This window comes from Ambystoma mexicanum, chromosome 2q (assembly GCF_040938575.1).
Source record: "Ambystoma mexicanum isolate Mex_15411 chromosome 2q, UKY_AmexF1_1, whole genome shotgun sequence".
NCBI lineage: Eukaryota > Metazoa > Chordata > Amphibia > Caudata > Ambystomatidae > Ambystoma > Ambystoma mexicanum.
Genome location: NC_090924.1, coordinates 1,039,464,606 through 1,039,481,561, shown reverse-complemented (window position 1 = coordinate 1,039,481,561; position 16,956 = coordinate 1,039,464,606). Strand labels below are relative to the sequence as shown.

The 16,956-nt window shown below is 48.0% G+C and overlaps 1 protein-coding gene across 5 annotated transcripts in view; it reads left to right on the top strand.

Annotated features, from left to right (window-relative positions):
• Positions 1-16,956, top strand: part of NMT2 (N-myristoyltransferase 2) — a 1,164,729-nt gene that overhangs the window by 455,521 nt on the left and 692,252 nt on the right. The window lies entirely within an intron of this gene.

Here is a 16,956-nt window from a genome sequence, read left to right as displayed (position 1 = left end):
TGGATGTATGAGGTCACACCACCCCCGGGAGAGGCAGTATTCACACTACTCAGCCCCACAAAACCTGCATACTAGATTGGATTATATGTTTGCCACACAGGAGCTAATGACTGAGATAACGCAAACGGAATATAAAGCGAGGGTCCTCTCAGACCACTCGCCACTAATACTGAGGTGGCAATACTGACCCCCGAGAGCAAAGATCCCGACATGGCACCTCAGAGCAGAGGCGCTGAAGGACACCATCTTCAGGGAGGACATGAGGGAGGAAATAATAAATTACTTTGAGATAAATACTGGCAGTGTAGAGACGGTGGGTATGCTTTGGGAGGCCTTTAAAGTGGTAATGAGGGCGGTAGCTATAGTTAAGTCCAGACGGCTACAAGGAGGGATCCAGGCTGAACTGCAAGATACGGAGAGGGAACTAGAAAGGGCATTAAGGGAGGGAGGTAACACCAAGGAAGATAATGAAGTAATACTTCAGCTGCAGCAGAAATGTGCAGGGCACTGGGAGAGATTGTGCAATCTTAACTATAAGAAGCTTATAGAGAGACAGCATGCGGGGGGATAAACCAGAGAGGGTCTTGCCATGGCTATACAAGAGTGAGACCCCCAGGCCCACAATCAGAACAATAAGGAGGGAGGATGGGAGCATAGTGGACACCCAGGAGGGAGTTAACCAGGAATTTGTGGAGTATTATCAACTTCTGTATGGAGATGATGACAGTGATTGCACAGAAATAGTAGAAACACTGGAAGATATAGGACTGCCGCAGATCAGTGCCGAAGAGCGGGAGGAGCTGGATGCCCCGATTACTTTAGAGGAGTTGGAAGAAGTAGTGAGACAGTTGCCCACTAGCAAGACCCCGGGGACTGACGGACTCCCAAGTGAATTTTATAAAACATATAAGGATGAGGTGCTTCCTCCGCTTTTAGAATTGCTGAACGAAGCGTATGAAGTGGGAAGGCTGCCAGAGTCCCTTAGAGAAGCGACAATTATACCGCTGCCCAAACCCAATAAGCCCGGTCATAATTGTGGCTCATACAGACCCTTATCAATGCTCAATCAAGACAGTAAAATATTGACAGCTGTTTTGGCAAATAGAATGAGGAGGGTTATTGCTAAACTAATACATCCCGACCAGACTGGATTTGTTCCAAACAGGAACATATCCAACAATCTTAGGCGACTCCATCGAGTCGTTGAGAATGCAAATGAGGACGAATGCGAACTGGCAATTGTATCGCTAGACGCAATAAAGGCCTTTGATTCGGTCAAATGGCCGTGGCTGATGGCGGCCCTGGCTGGCTATGGGATAGGGCCTGGGTACTTACAGTGGGCTAAAATGTTATATAGCGCGCCGTTGGCTAGAGTTAAAATAGGAGCAGTGATATCAGAGAGGTGGCAAATTCTTAGAGGTACTAGGCAAGTATGCCCGTGGTCTCCTATGCTGTATATTCTTGCCCTGGAACCCTTGTCCATGTACCTGAGGCAACAGTAAGACCCGATAGGCATTGCTGTAGGAGGGGAACTACATCTAATCTCTTTGTATGCGGATGACATGTTGTTGTATTTAAGGCACCCGGAAGAAAACCTCCAGTACATTCTGGAAGTGATGGAGAGATATGCAAGGCTGTCTGGCATAGCTGTGAACCCCCAAAAATCTAGTATATTTCCACTGGGCAGGTACAAAGGGATCCCGTTAGAACAGCTACCAGTGCTACAGATACCATGGGAGGTGCGCACGTTCCGATATCTTGTAATAGATATATACCACACTGTAGAAGAGGAATACCAGTATAACACAGAGGAGGCAATCTGGAAAATTGGAAGTAGCATGATGTTTTGGGTGAAGCAACCTCTAGCGATGATGGGGCGAGGAGCAATGTTGAAAATGGTGGTCCTACCGAGGCTCTTGCATTATTTTGGAAATATCCCACACCTTATAACAAGGCGGATCTTTGCTAAGATAGAAAGCATGTGCCGGGATTTCCTCTGGCACGGGACGAGGAATAGAGTAGCCCTTTGGAAGCTACAAAACTCATGGGAAAGGGGGCATAAAACTGCCAAACTATGAAATTTACTACATAGCAAGTCAGGTGCAATATGTAGCTAAATGGCTCTCTGAAGAGTCAACCTCGGATTCCAGGCTGTTCCGACAGGACTGCGCCCCATATTTCCTAAAGGAAATGATGTGGCTGCCTAAACCAGATATGGAAGGGCGCCCAAGGATGATGATACTATGGTGGAAGATATGGTGCAGGGCCTGCCAGCTGATGGTGAATTAATTCCTGTGCTCCCCGCAGGTACCACTAGTGGCGCTGGCGGGCAATTACAAGCAATTAAGGATGATTAGGAATCGCTGGGAACAGATGGGGATAGCAACCATAACCATGGGTGATATATGGCAGGAGGGGAACATAAGGGACTTTGCGGTGTTAGAGGAAGAAACTGGGTTACATACGGACCAGTATATTACAAACCACAGGGTGGTGCGGAAAACCAGGGAGACATTTTCCGAACTAGTACTAGAAGAAGAACCGGACACTACCATAGACACAATATGTGACATCGCAGAGGGGCGACACGAGATATCCAGAATATATGAGCTGCTGCTGTCCAAGGTGGGGAAGGAGGTGGCACAACTGAGACAGGACTGGGAAGAGGAAGTGGGAGCCCCAAGGAGTGATGGGATGTGGGAACGAGCCCAAGGGGACCACAAAAAAATGTCGAGGAATGCAAGACTGCAGCAGATACAACTGTACGTAACCCATAGGCCGTATATGACGCCCCAGAGAATAGCCAAGTTTTAAAATGTAGGACGACAAGCATGCCCCAAATGTGATGAGGAAAATGCCGGAATGGTGCATATGTTCTGGTCATGCCCAGTCATTGAGCGTTTTTGGGGTGAGGTTGGCTGAAAAAGGAATCAAGATTGTGGTAGATACGGTGTGGGCCTGTTTGATGGGATGGTTTCCGAGACCACGCAAACTCAAGCACGTGAGTAAATTAAAGGATCTAGCGTATGGACTTGCAAAGAGGAGAATTGCCATGGGGTGGAAGGCATGCCAGAGACCACGAATAGGAGTATGGTGGAAAGATCTACAGAAATGGGCTAAAGTGGAAACTGCGGTATGGCAAGATAAAAGTAATGTCAGGGAGTGTGGGGGAGGAAGAGGCTGAGACCCTGATAGCATGGAAACAATTAATAGCAGAGTTATTTGGGTTAACACGAGACCCAACGGAAAACATGAAGGAGGCATCCTTGTCACAAGATGCAGAAACAGAACATGGAAGGCAATAGGCTTGTATGGGGGGGAGCGAAGGGGAGAAGCAGTGGACATGTTGAAGTGAAGTATGTTTATAATGTTATTGTATGCACTGTATGTTGGTTGAAATAAAATTAATAAAATTATTTAAAAAAAAAAAACTTTGATCAACAGCTTCCTCAAATACATTTAGGTGCCAAAAGGTCTTAAAGACAGCACAATCTCTCCTCCGTTGAAACATTTTTTCACTGATGCTAATGTGCTGGCTAACGTATGCCCAATTACTAACAAATGCTTAGTTGGTAAATTGAAATTAGAAGCACAACAAACCCTGCAGTACAATTAATTAATAAACTGCTACATTCTAATCCCCCAGGTTCAGGTCACTCCCAACAAAGCCACCCTGGTCCACATGCAATGTGTGTTAACAACTATTTGTGACGAGCCTGTTGCTAAGCCTGGTCAAGGGCAAGTGGGCCGCACCCCAACACACTCTCAAGGTGCTTGAGTGAGGGCAGGCCCTTTCCCAGCCCCTCAATACCTGGAACGCTAGCTAGCGGTGGTTTCGTGGCAGAACCTGCCATGGTCGAGGAGGCAGGCAGAGGGATTGGCATCGCAGCAAGGCACCATGGCCTGGAGCGCGGCCAATAGGAGAGCTGGCATCAGCAGTGCCTCAGGGAGGCTTCCAGGGCAGAGGGAAGCAAATGTGGCAGAAGAATCCTCAGATCAAGCTGCAGTGAGCACAGCAACACAGGTCACTGCTGGGCAAGTCTCGGAGAGCCAACGCCAGGGATGCAGTGACCGAGACAACACCAGTCTCTGCAGAAGGAGGAAAGTACGTCTGAAGCTGACAGTCAGCTGGGGCCTGCGAAAAGGAGAAAAACCACAAACCCACCAGTGATTACTCAAAGGCCTCCAGGAAATCCCCCACAAACCCACAAGGGAATTATATTATTAAACAAAGGCCTCACGGAGGGGCATTAAAATCCCACTAGCCCACCAGGCATATTTCAGGGAAGATTTAGCTGACAAAAGGGCCTGGACCTCATTACGGTCCATCTTAAAAATGCAGCAGGCCCTTAAAAGCCCTTTCTCAGACACACGCTGTGGAGACAGGTACGTTATTGAATAGGGTAAGTATCCAATCCTGGGACAGAGGTAGTGAATATAGGTGTGTGTGTGAGTGGTTTATTGTGGGTTAGTTGGGTGAGGACAGGAGACAGTGGAGGACATTGGAGACAAGAGGAGGTGTGAGCGAGAGGGTTGTGGAGGCTGTTAGAGGGGGGTCTGTGGAATGTTTGTGTGTAGGAGTAAGGAGTGTGTGAATTAGCGATGGAGTGGACTGTAGTGGTAGTTGGGAGTAGATGTAGTGGTAGCGGAAGTAGTGGTAGCTGTAGTTGTGGGAAGAGTAGAGTGGGAGTAGTAGTAGAGAGATGGTAGTAGCTGGAGTAGACTAAAAGAATTGGTGTTTAGAAGAGAGAATTGATAGTACCAGAAGAGGAATAATAGAAGCAAGGAGATAGTTTAGGCGGAAGGAGAGAAGGTACCATCAGAAGGTGGTAGGTGGGAGTGACAGTAGCGAGTAGAGGAACTGAGGAGTAGGAAATGAAATAAGATCAAAGGGTGGAGATAGGAAGGCACGGTGGGAGATCCGAGGGACAGTAGTACCGCCGCAGAAGAACATCTTGGCACCCAGGGCAGGAGAGAGTCAGTTAAGCCTGTGTGTGGAAGCAGAGAAAGTGGTACCATGGCGAAGGAGGCACCATTCCGGACTCCCCTAGAAAACTAAGCAGGGCTAAGAGATGGTGAGTTAGAAGAACCCTAGGGAGTCAGGTAGCCAACACCTTAAGGAAGCCACACTTGGTGTTAAAAAGAACAAGATGCAGTAGGGGGTCACCTGGCGCTAATTACTAACATGCAGTTAGGGACTCAGGGACGCATGGGTTAGGGGCGAGGAAAAGACCAAGTAAGTTGAGAGAGAGACGGCTGTAGCGCCAAACTACCCTAAGAATCCGGTAGACCCTAAAGCTCCCTTTGTAGGAGCCTACAACCATTCCAACTGCTGTACTAAGTTCAATAAACACCCTTGCACTTGCATCAAGAGTCAGTGTGGTTATTTGTGCCGGGCCACCCCGCATGATAGTCACAATGCATGATAGTACTTCAGCAGTATTGTCTGTGTTCCGACTGTCTTGAATTTAACACCTTCATCCCCCATATTGTGTTGCAGAGAATTCAGCACATGCTGGACATTATAGTTTACCATCCTTAGATCCCCTCCTTCCTGCTTGAGAGAAATCCCTACTGTCAGATCTCTGCCTTTCATCTTTCAGAGATGGAGTCCCCTAACGTTCAGAGTTATCCCTGTAGCTAATTGCTATATGAATAATTTCGCTGTGTTTAGAATCCTCCTGAACATCATTTCAGATTCTTGCAGACAACTGCTTTAAAATTCCTTACCTGGCCGGAAACCGCTCATAACCTTTCATTGTGCCTGGGTGTGCTGCAGACAATCTCAACCTTTTGCATGAATGCATCAAAACCAGAAGTTACTTTTGTGGTGTCAAACTGCCCCATGACACTCCCCTTCGATGGGCCTACCACAGTCCCACCTTCTCCACTCCCATCACTGAGGCAGAGAACCAGGTTCTTAAATAACACCATCGCCTTCTACAGAAAGATCTAAATACTGCCACTTCCATTTGTGCATGCTTAAACATATCCTGCCATTCCTCACTAGCAGAACAGGGTCCGAGTATCTAGAGCAATGGTTCTAGCAAGACTGGGCTACTGCATCCGCTTGTACCTTTGGCCCGCAAAGCATCAAATACACATACTACCGTTATCCAAAACAGGGTGACCTAACTAATCGTGAGAATGAAACCTTGAGATGACATCTCTGTGGACCCTGCACTAGCACCCCCTCATTTAATGGATTGGCTTCAAATCTATATGTATAATGCAGAGCTGCCAGTGCCCCCTCCCATGTCAGAATTCATCAGTAAAGTACACTTCCCCCCCCTGAGCTAAGGTTAACAGCGAGGCTATCCCCATCTGCCCTGAACAAGAAATGTGGGCTGCGTACGATTGGCTTAGGTGGTGCCTCTCTTTGGAACAAACTTACTTTAAACAGTAAAACTGAGGAAAGCCAACAGAAATTCAGAAGGATGCTAAAAACAGATTTAACATCTAGAATGTCCCACCTTGTAAATGATAAAGAAAAGGGGGCGCCCCACACCATGCTTCTTTGGAGGATGACCACTACTAAATGCCTCGGGACTGATCAGGGTCTCCACCCTGCTCCTTCCCTTTTTTTAATTATATGTATTTCTTCCCCATCCTGCTGTACATCTCTCGATGAAACCAAAGAAACTGTAAGCCTGTACTACAGACATTGTATACTGGAGAACTTTCACATTATGATTATCTGAATGCTATGCGATTGTGAACCCTTTGAAGAAAATGCAATCTGATCAAGAACACAGTTGGAATGAAAACACTGGAGGACTGCACCCCACTGTACGATCCAATGGTCTTTAATGGAGCAGTGCAAAAAATAAGCCTACTGCTGCAAATTGGCTAAGTGAAACATGCACATTTTTTAAAATCTACTGTATAAATAATGCAACTGGGATCCTTGAAAAATGTGTCCACAAACCCTTAACAATGTAACGGCACTCCCCACACCCAGAAGGTTCTTTCTAAAACTGCTCCTTCCTCCCCCTTGGACAAACAAACAATTCAAACATACAATAAGTTATTCAAACAGTAGGCAAAATGGAAGCATCAATTAAATCAGAATTGTTAATGGCACGTAATGCCCGATTCCAAATGCTTCTATGCACTGTAGTAATATATGCTTATTTAATGGTACTGAATGTATTTCTCGGAAACGCTGAGCTGTTGAATTAGCCCATTCAGAATTGGCACTTGAAAATTACAGGCTTACGCCATTTAAGAAACACGCACCTTACCTCTGACCCAAAATCCTTATTTACCTGGCAACATTCATTAAAGCTGAACTTACGCTAGATGTCACAGAGCTGCTCAACGCCTCCCTCCAGTAGGGGCAGGGGAAGACTGGCAACATTTAGCCTGGAGGGGCAAGTTTGCTTTATTGGCCCACAGTCCAATGGCCCAAGCCCACAGCGCAGTGGCCCCAACTTCCAGAAAAAGTAAACTCAATACCAACCTCTCTCCCTCCCACACAATTTCAAGAATATATAGTGTAGACATTATTGACATTAATTTCCTTTTAATGCAACATGTTTTTCAGTTATGCTTGCGTTTTTTTAGAGACCCGGACCCCTGACAATTCTCCTACGTACCAAACATAGTAACATAATTTCACCAGGATAATCTAATTGGTGAAATGGGAAAGCTGCGATTTGAGCCCAGTTTTCAATGCGTTAGAGTTTGGAGTTTGACAGCAGGCTACATCTCATCCTTTGTTTTAGAACAATGTAAAGAGGTGGCAAAGCCAGAGAATTAATTGAGAAAGCAGGGACATTGCTGAACCGGGAGGTGGGGGGGGGACGTCTAGGTTTGCTATCGGAGCTAAACATGAGCTGGCATGACAAACAATCCATACCTGGCTTCCTGCCACCGCAGCCCCACAACACAAAACCCATACCTTCACCTTATGTACCAACCCCACAACATAAGACCCTCACTTGTCTTCCTGATTCCTCACTAGTATGTTTAACATACATTGTTAAAATTACAAATATTTATAGAGTAACACTATAAAGTATAAACCCATATGAGTGAAGCTTTTTCCACAGATAGTTGAGGCAAATAAACTGTGGTTTGCTCGTGATCAGATACTGCATGAAGTGTGGAAGGTGGGATTTGAGCCCTGTCTTCCTGGTTCTACAGTTTCCAATTCATAAAGCAGGGAGGGAGTTGATATTCTCCTATTCCATCTTCAGTGCTAGAAAAAGTATAGTATACTGTTCAATACATATGGTTTTCAAAGGACACATTTATCTACAAGGGGGAAGCCTGTTAATCATCTGTATCCTGTAAATTGTGTGTACTTTCAAACCACCAAGTCAATTGATAAAGCAACTTGAAGAAATAGGACCAGTAGTAATTGAAGCATATTTTCATAGGGCAAATATGCATCACTTAGTCAGAAACAAGAAAAGTGGTCAAGCTAGTCCCACAATCGGGTGCAGTGGCATGCAGGTCAGACAAAGATCTCAGCAACAGTCACGCAAACATGCTGACCTACCGTTCCAGATTCTTACCCCCTTTTACCTTATTTTTCATACCCATCATCCTCCTCACTCCTTCTCAATTACCCTGTTCCTTAAAATTAACTTTCAGACCTCTGTTCCCCATTTGCTCCATCCTTCCACTATTAACTCATTCCCCCTTCCCTTATCTTGCATACACATCCTTTCCTTGCCCACGTTGCTCAGTCACCAATTCATTGACACTCACACCCGTTCATTGCCCATCACACCAAGCCCTCGCCTCCTTCCTTTGCCCTGGCTTACAGTTAGACATTAGACCACATTGATTTGCCAGTCAGCCTCGGCCAGACACAAGAAGTCGTGGTTGGGGTCTTACTGGTAATTGTGGCTATGGTGTCTGCTTTGCAACAATGAAGAGCGAAATCTGGCTAGGGGACGTGGCTCCCAAGTTACACGTTCTAGGAAGGTCAGCTGCCTATTTCAACTCACCGAAGCAGGGAGAACTGCAAGGGGAATACGTCTTGGACCTGGTGATGGAGAGTGAGCAAGAGTTGCCTATTATATTTATTTGTGTTTTCAAATAAGGTGGCATGTGTTTAAGTAATGTGATTTGGTTAATGTGTTCGAGTGTGTTTGTGACAGTGTAAAGTATAGGTGGAAAGATGCCCCTTGGTTTTTGATTTTGTATCTATATATCTGAATCTGCTGCTGATTGGCATGTGTGTCTTTTGCTGATCACATGAGGGAAGAGTTTTGTGCATAAAAAAATAAACACTATTTATATGAGCCTAATATACATAATCTTTCTCTCTTCAGATTAATGCTGAAAAGAATTATAAAGAAAAAAAGTTTTACATTGCTGCCATTGGAGATGGTATTTCTGCATTAGCACTGTAGATCTTCCAGAAATACCATCTATGCTAGAGCAGATTTTCAGAAATGCCACCGGCGAAGCTGGTAATGTTCATCAGTGGCATTAAACAACCTGCCTAACTCTGAATGACCCTCTTAGTTTGTAGTCTTCCAATAATTGATACCTCAATATTACACCGTTCTACGTGTGTTTTTCAACTGTGTTCAAACGCAAGTACCACAAACAGTCCAACAGCCATTTCTATAACCACTACGTAAGTAACATCCGTGGGGGCTATTCAGGGCGCTATTAAAACTTTTTGTAGGAACACAGCGGTGATCAAGAAATTCACCAGAACATAGGGGAAGAATTCATACAGAATCTAACCGAGGACAATCGCTAATGAGATATGGACCCTTACTACTTTGGCAAGTAGGAGCTGTGTTAAACTGCTGTGGATTGTAACGTGACCAATGGTGTATGGGGAGCAATCGGGCCAACACTGCCATCCAGGGTCACAGAATCTGTTATTTAAATGCATACATTGCCACTGGGTGGTATGAACATGCCCCTGCAGCCTAAACCCCTCTCCCTCACTGTGGATGCCCATGTGCAGGAGCCACCCAGACCCCTCTAGAACATTGCTGAAATTAAGACGAATGCCTCGCCCCATTTACACAGAATCTGAGGAGGCGTTGCAGCACTGCTTTCCTTTGTGGCAGGCTGGATTATTTTTTTATACATCTCTTTATTGAGTTTATAACATGAACATAGAAAAAGAGAAAAACAACAAATCCCCCTAACCTTCCCTTCTTTCCAGGGCCACTCTCGCTTGGGCGAGTTTGTTGCCCTTACTGAAGGTCTAGGATCTTAAGGCGTTGGGGGCACCAGATTATCCTATAATCGTCCCTCAGGAAGTCCAGCGTCTCTCCCCAATCCCTAGCAAATTTCAACAACTCCAGCATAGGTCTCCCACTCCAGAGCAACTGTCCCACACCTTCCTCAGCCAGTCTGAAAGGTCAGGACATTAATACTCCTCCATCTCTGAGCAATTAGTGTCATAGCTGCAAGTGTCAATATCACTCTTGCTCTTTCTCTTCTACACGGTTCTCCTGCTGTGCCACCGGCCTGCAGGCCCAGTAGCGCCTGTTCCGGAGATCTGCTCCCTTCTTCCCCAAATGCCTGATCTTGCCCCCTCTGCACTTCCTCCCAGAATGGAACAATTTTCGGGCACCTCCACCAGATATGCTCGGCTGTTCCCTCTTGCCCACACCCTCCAACACTCCCCTGATATCTCTGGGTACATCCTGTGCAGAATTGCTGGTGTATAGTGCCACCCATATATTATTTTATACCAGGCTTCCTGTGTTTGTGATGCCCTAGCCAGCTTGGGGATTTAACTCCACAGACTGGACCATTCCTCCAATTCCAAAGCCCTCCCTAGTACCCGCTCCCACCTTGCCATGAAGGGCCAGCGTTTATAGGTGGCAGGTTCCTCTAGAATCCTATATAGGTTGCCAATAAGGCCCTTGGCCTCGTCATTTGCAAGTAAAAATTTCTCAAAAGAGGTGATCACTCTGGTAGCCGCTCGTTTATTTGGCGGATGCAGCAGCCAGTGGCGTATCTGGGCATACCTAAACCTTTCCCCTTTTCCGATTACAAAGGCGGCTTTGAATTCTCTAAATGACAGGATCTCACCCTTTTGGAACATGTCCCGAAATCTTCTGCAGCCCCCCTCCTCCCATTTCATGAATGCTCCTTTTTCGGTTCCAGGGGTAAAGTCAGCGTTGTTAAAGATTGGTGTAAAGGGGGACGGGAAGGATGTAATTCCTCTCATCTTAACCAGTCTGTCCCAGTTGTTTGCCATTAAACTTGTGATGGAGCTTTCATACATGTGTTGAGGCCTAAGGTCCTTCCTCAACCATAATACTTCCCCTAAATTGTATTTAGTCACCTCCCTGTCCATCCCAACCCATAATTGCCCCTCTCCCTCCCGCAGCCACTCACTAATAACCCGCAGCTGTGTTGCTTCATAATATTGTCTACAGTTTGGAAGGGCTAAACCCCCCTCCCTCCTGGATGCCTCTAACAGGCGTCTGCTGAGTCTAACCCATTTTCCTTCCCATATAAACTCCTTCGTCAGGGATTGGATCGCCCTGAAAAATGTGTCTGGGACCGCCTGCGGGATGGCTTGGAAAAAGTAAAGCAAGCGTGGCAGTGTGACCATTTTAATTGTGGCTATACGGTCAAGCCAGGATATGGGTAAAGACCGCCATTTCCGAAAGTCGTTTTTGATCCTTTCCAACAGAGGGAGATAGTTCGCCGCGTACCTTTCCTTGAGCGTGGGAGTGATCCAAATTCCTAGATATTTGATTCCCCCCGGGGACCAAACAAATGGGGTCTCAGTTTTTAGCCTGTTGCTCATCTCCCTGACTAGGGATAGGCCCAATAGCTCTGACTTTCTCATGTTGATACGCAGGCCCGAGGCCTCGCCAAATTCCTCAAGGACCTTCTTGCTGGCACCAATGGATTTTACCGGGTTAATCACTGAGAGCAGCATGTCATCGGAAAATGCCGTGATCTTGTGCTACTTTCCCCCAAATGGGATACCCTGCACTCCATCCTCGTCCCGTACCAGCTGCAGGAGTGGCTCTAAGTATATATCATAGAGCAACGGGGAAAGGGGGCAGCCTTGTTTTGGGCCCCTATTCAATCTAAAGGAGCGTGAGAGAGACCCATTCACCAAAATCTGAGTTTTCGGTTCCTGGTAATTAGCCTTCACCATTTTTAGGAAGTCACCTCCCAACCCCAACCCCTCCGTGGTGCGAAACAGATACGACCACTACACGCGATCGAAAACCTTCTCAGCATCCAAAGATGATAGGACCGTGGGAGTGTTTGTTTTCTGCGTTTTTTCCACCAAGTGCGCTACTAGTCTTAAGTTATCCGCTGTCTGCCTCCCCCGGATGAACCCAGACTGGTCCCGATGGATTAACTCTGGGAGCAGTCCCTCTAATCGGTTAGCCAAAATCTTTGTATAGATTTTAGCATCAATGTTTATCAATGCAATCGGCCTGTAGGATGACCATTCCAATGGGTCCTTGTTAGGTTTTAGGATCAGGGTCATTTTAGCCTCCTCCATAGAAGGGGTTATACGTCCGGTGAGTTTGAACATATTAAATAAATGGATCAGATGTGGTATAAGAAAAGCAGAAAATGATTTGTAAAATGCCGCCGTATACCCATCTGGGCCTGGGGCCTTTTCAGAAGGGAGGTTCGATATCACTCGTCTCACCTCAACCTCCGTAATCTCTTGGCCTAAAACTTCTTGGGAGTCCTCACCGATTCTGCATGAGTTAACTTTTCCCAGAATCTCCTCCTGGCATTGAGCCATAGGGCGCTGTGATGTATAGAGTTTCTCATAGAAAGCTGCTAGGTGGTCCTGGATCTCCTCATTACGTGTTAACCTTCCTTCCGCCTCCGACTTAAGTGCCCCTATCACATTTTTCTCTGCCTCCCCTCTCAGAAGTCGAGACAGGAGGGGCGTCCGTCTTGTTCGCCTTTACGTCAAATTTTTGCTATATTGACAGTAAAGCTCCTTCCGCTTTTTTATTTCAGAGGATTCAGAGCTGCCCCTCGGCTCTCCTGTACTCTCTTAGAGAGACTCTATTTGGCTTTGCTTCTGCTTTTTGTTGCGTGGTTTACACTTCACCCTCTAATTGTCTCTCAAGCTCTCCCATTGGCCTTGGCGGCTATGAGCTCGCCTCTAATTGTAGCTTTAAACGCATCCCAGCTATAATCTATCCTGGATTGAGTACCATGTACACTCGAGAGGAACGTGTATCCCACCTCGCCCCCCTCCTTAATTCCCGCCATACGTCCCTCAAGCCTAACCCCACCATTCTTTCCCGTAAGCCCGCCAAAACCGCTCTCTCCATACCTGTTGCGCTCTTCCCGGATCTATCCCGTGTCCCGTCCCAGGCTAAATTAAAGTCTCCCATTAAGACCACAGGGCCCCTGGCCGTTTTGCCTAAGATTTCGAGGAACTGTCTCAGAAAAATGTCCTGACTTGTATTTGGGGCATATATAACCGTGATTTTACATACAGTATCTAAACACGTGCCCCGCACAATAATGTATCTGCCCCCCTTGTCTCGGACTATACACTCTTTCCTGAAATGCACCGAATTTTTAAACACCAGAGCCACCCCTGCCGCTTTCGTTCTCGCTGAGGCCTGAAAGATTTGGTCAAAGCCTCTAAGCCTCAGTCTCTTTTGATCCTTATGTAGTAAGTGTGTTTCCTCCAAGCCCAATATATCCGGCCCCTCCTTCCTTGTAAACCGCTCCAGCTTTTTCCTACTTAGGGGAGAATTCAGCCCCCTCACAATATGGTTTACCCACTTGAATTGTCCATTTTTTTCCAATGCCCAATGTAATCACCCTCTCGCAGGGCTATTTCTCTGGGAGCCTTTCTTCCTTTGATCCGCTACCCGCCACACCCTTCTTAAATTCTCTCGCCCTTTCCCTTTTTTGTTCCCTGTTGCCGCCCTTCTTGGTCCCTGAAAAGTATCGCCCGTGTCCCACCCCCACCCCTTTGCCCACAACAAGCCTCTCCCAACTGAGGTTTTCCCCCTCCCCGCATCCTTTCCAGGATAGCCTCTTCCCTTACCAACCCCAAGATGTTTGCTCCTTGTCGCTCCCTGCCCTGAAGCTTGCTTCAGAGCCCACCACCACTTTAAAACAATTCCTTGTCGTCAGGGATTCAACCCGTTGGCAGTAACTCCCACTTCAGTCTGCTTTTCTCCTCTCTCAGCCCTCTCAGGAGGGCCTCTCAAGGAATGGTTCCTGCTTTTTTCCCCTGCTGTAGACCATTCCCAATCCCTGGGTCTCGGGCCGTGATCCGCTCCCAGTGATCTCTCCAACCTTCCCCTTGGTTCATCCTGATCCAGGTCCAATTGCAGCAGGTTTGCCCCTTCTTGCAGAGAAGTTATCCTCTTTTGTACTCGCTGCCATTCAAAGAGGAGGCCGAAGGTGAAGGTCCATTTATACTTAATCCGCTTATCCCTGAGGAATGTCGAGATGGGGTTCATTTGTCGTCTCTTCACCAAGGTACTGCTGGCCAAATCTTGATATAGCTCTATTCTATGGCCGTCATGACTTAGAGGTTCTCTTTGCCTGGCTGCTCTCAAAGCTGCCTCCTTCTGTGCATATGTGGCGAAGGCCGCTAATACATCCCTTGGTCTTGCATTCGCTCCTTTGTTGATACGACCCACTCTTTGAACTCTATCCAACTCGACAGATTCCGGGGAGGGTTCCTCCAGCAGCCTTGCAAAGATGCTTTGCAACACACTCTTCAGGTCCTTGTCCTGGATTGTTTCCGGTTGCCATTTCAGCCGAATGTTGACTCTCCTGGACCTGTTCTCCAAATCCTCCATCCTCCGCTGCAAATCCCTTGTTGCTGTATCCAGTCTTTCAATCGCCTCACTATTCTCTGTGGCCTCCTTGCCCACTTCCTGCAGGCCCTTTTCTAGAATGTCTGTCCTCTCTTCTAGCTGCCCCAGCTCCTGCTTCATCTCCACCAGAGCCTGGCTAATATCCGAACGGAGAAATTGGATTTGATCCTGGAAGGTCTTGGCCAAGTTGTTTTGTAGGGTCAGCATCTCTCCATGGCGGTCCTGATGCGACACCGGGGCCGGCAGGATGTCCTCTACTTGTGGGCCCGGGCTCTGACTTTTCTCATGGGCAGTTGTCTGCTCATCACACTCCTCCCTGTGCTGCCACAGAGTCAGGAGGGTTCATGGAGTCTCTGATTGCGACAGACCACTCTTAGTCTGCCTACCTTTGTTTTTTGAGGACATTCTCAGTTTGGGGATGATGGGCTAAGGATCTCCTCACCCTGTAGAGGCACTAAGCCCCTTGACACTGCGGTGGGCCCTGGACAGCAGTTCCCTCTCCCCGGTCCCCTGCCTCGCTGAAGACCTGGTCGTCGCCTCACCTCCAATGTACTTTCTTTGTGAAGGGGGAACAAGTTCTCCAGTGACAGTAGCTCCTGTCTCTCTGCAGCCCCCTTGCTCTCCACCTCGTCACTCCTCTTCGCCTGTGGTCACTCTTCCAGCGTCTTTCCTTCCTGCGGCACGTGAGTCCTGCACAAGCACTCCACCCCCGGGTGGTGAGGTGGGGGAGAAGTTAGGTCTCTTTGCCTCCTCTCCTTTTGGCTTGTTCCGGCCCCTTCAGGGCCTTTCCGTAATCACTTCCCCCCAATCCAGTTCAAAAGAGATGTCCACTCCGGGACAGGTGCTTTAAACAGTGCCTCCTTGCACCGTTTAAACAGTTCGCCAACACTGCCACTGATATGTAGAATGGTAGCAATCTTCACCGTGAGGCACCTATTGTAAATCCGTGTTTCTTTGCTCCCTCTGGATCACACTCATAAGTCGGAAGGGGGGAAGTCATTCCAAGTATCTCACAGAAACCCCAACGTAGTACGAACCATGTGGTTCGGGGCAGTCTCTTAAGGACCCGCTCCCCTGCTTCCCTTCCTCTTACTCCCGCGGTCCCCCGGGTGGGAGTCTGGGCAGGGGGAGCGTGCCCAGCACCCCCTTAGATCTTGTGTCCCCATACCTTTTCCGACGCAGCTCCTGCTCTGCTCTTCCTGAAAGCGCGGCTTGTCCCCGGTGCCTCTGTCAATCTTCCCCGGGGTGCTCCGAGTGCTTCCTCCTGCGGCCGCTTGGTGAGCGTAGCCCTCTCTGGTCGCCTGCAGCACCGACCTCCCTCAGATGACTGTAGTGTCTTCTATGGCAGCAATCGCTGCGGTTCTCTCACTGGCTCCCCAACACCAGAGCCGTGGATCTCTCCTCAGGGCGGCCGCACCTTCCTGCCCAGTTGCTGGGGGGCAGTCCTCCTCCGCGGGGCCGCTTGTGTTCTGGGCCGGATCTGCCAACGGTCAGGGCGCTGTTGGCGGCTGCCGCTCATCCCGCCCAGTCGGCCCCCTTCCTCTGCCTTACTCTGTCTGTACGACCCGCTGAACCGTGGAGGGTGCTTCGCTGATCCTGGCCGGCCAATACGCACACCGGATTGTCTCCTTCTCCCGGGGCGAGCAGCTTGCTGTCGCAGCTGGTTAAATGGAGTGGTGGGGCCGTTAACTCCACTGTCGGGCTCCGGAGCGCCGTCGACACGTCTATCTTGTGTCGGCGGCAATCTTGAAGTCCCAGGCTAGATTTTTAAGGATTTTCTCTTTTACAATTATTTGTTTACATTTTGGAGCTGTGGCCCATGGGACCGCAGCTGGGGGACAATTGCCAATGTGCCCCCCTTGCCAGTCCGCTGCTGAGTAAGGGACAATTCCAAGCAACTATTTTCAAACACAGAATTTTTAAAATCGTGATTGCATAGCTGCAGACCCCCATTGTTAGTCTGGCTCAAGGGGATGGACCCCAAAGGTGTGTATATATAAGCGCAAACCTAAATGAGGGGGGTGTTGATGTTTGGAAGGAATCCACAAGCAGAGTTGATCAGAAGGGATTGAATCCACAGTTGGAAGAGGATCAAGTATGTGGGTCAACATTGAGCAGGGGTCGGAACAATCTGAGCAGAGAGAAGGCACCTTATTGATTGAAGGTGATGAGGCTGTCG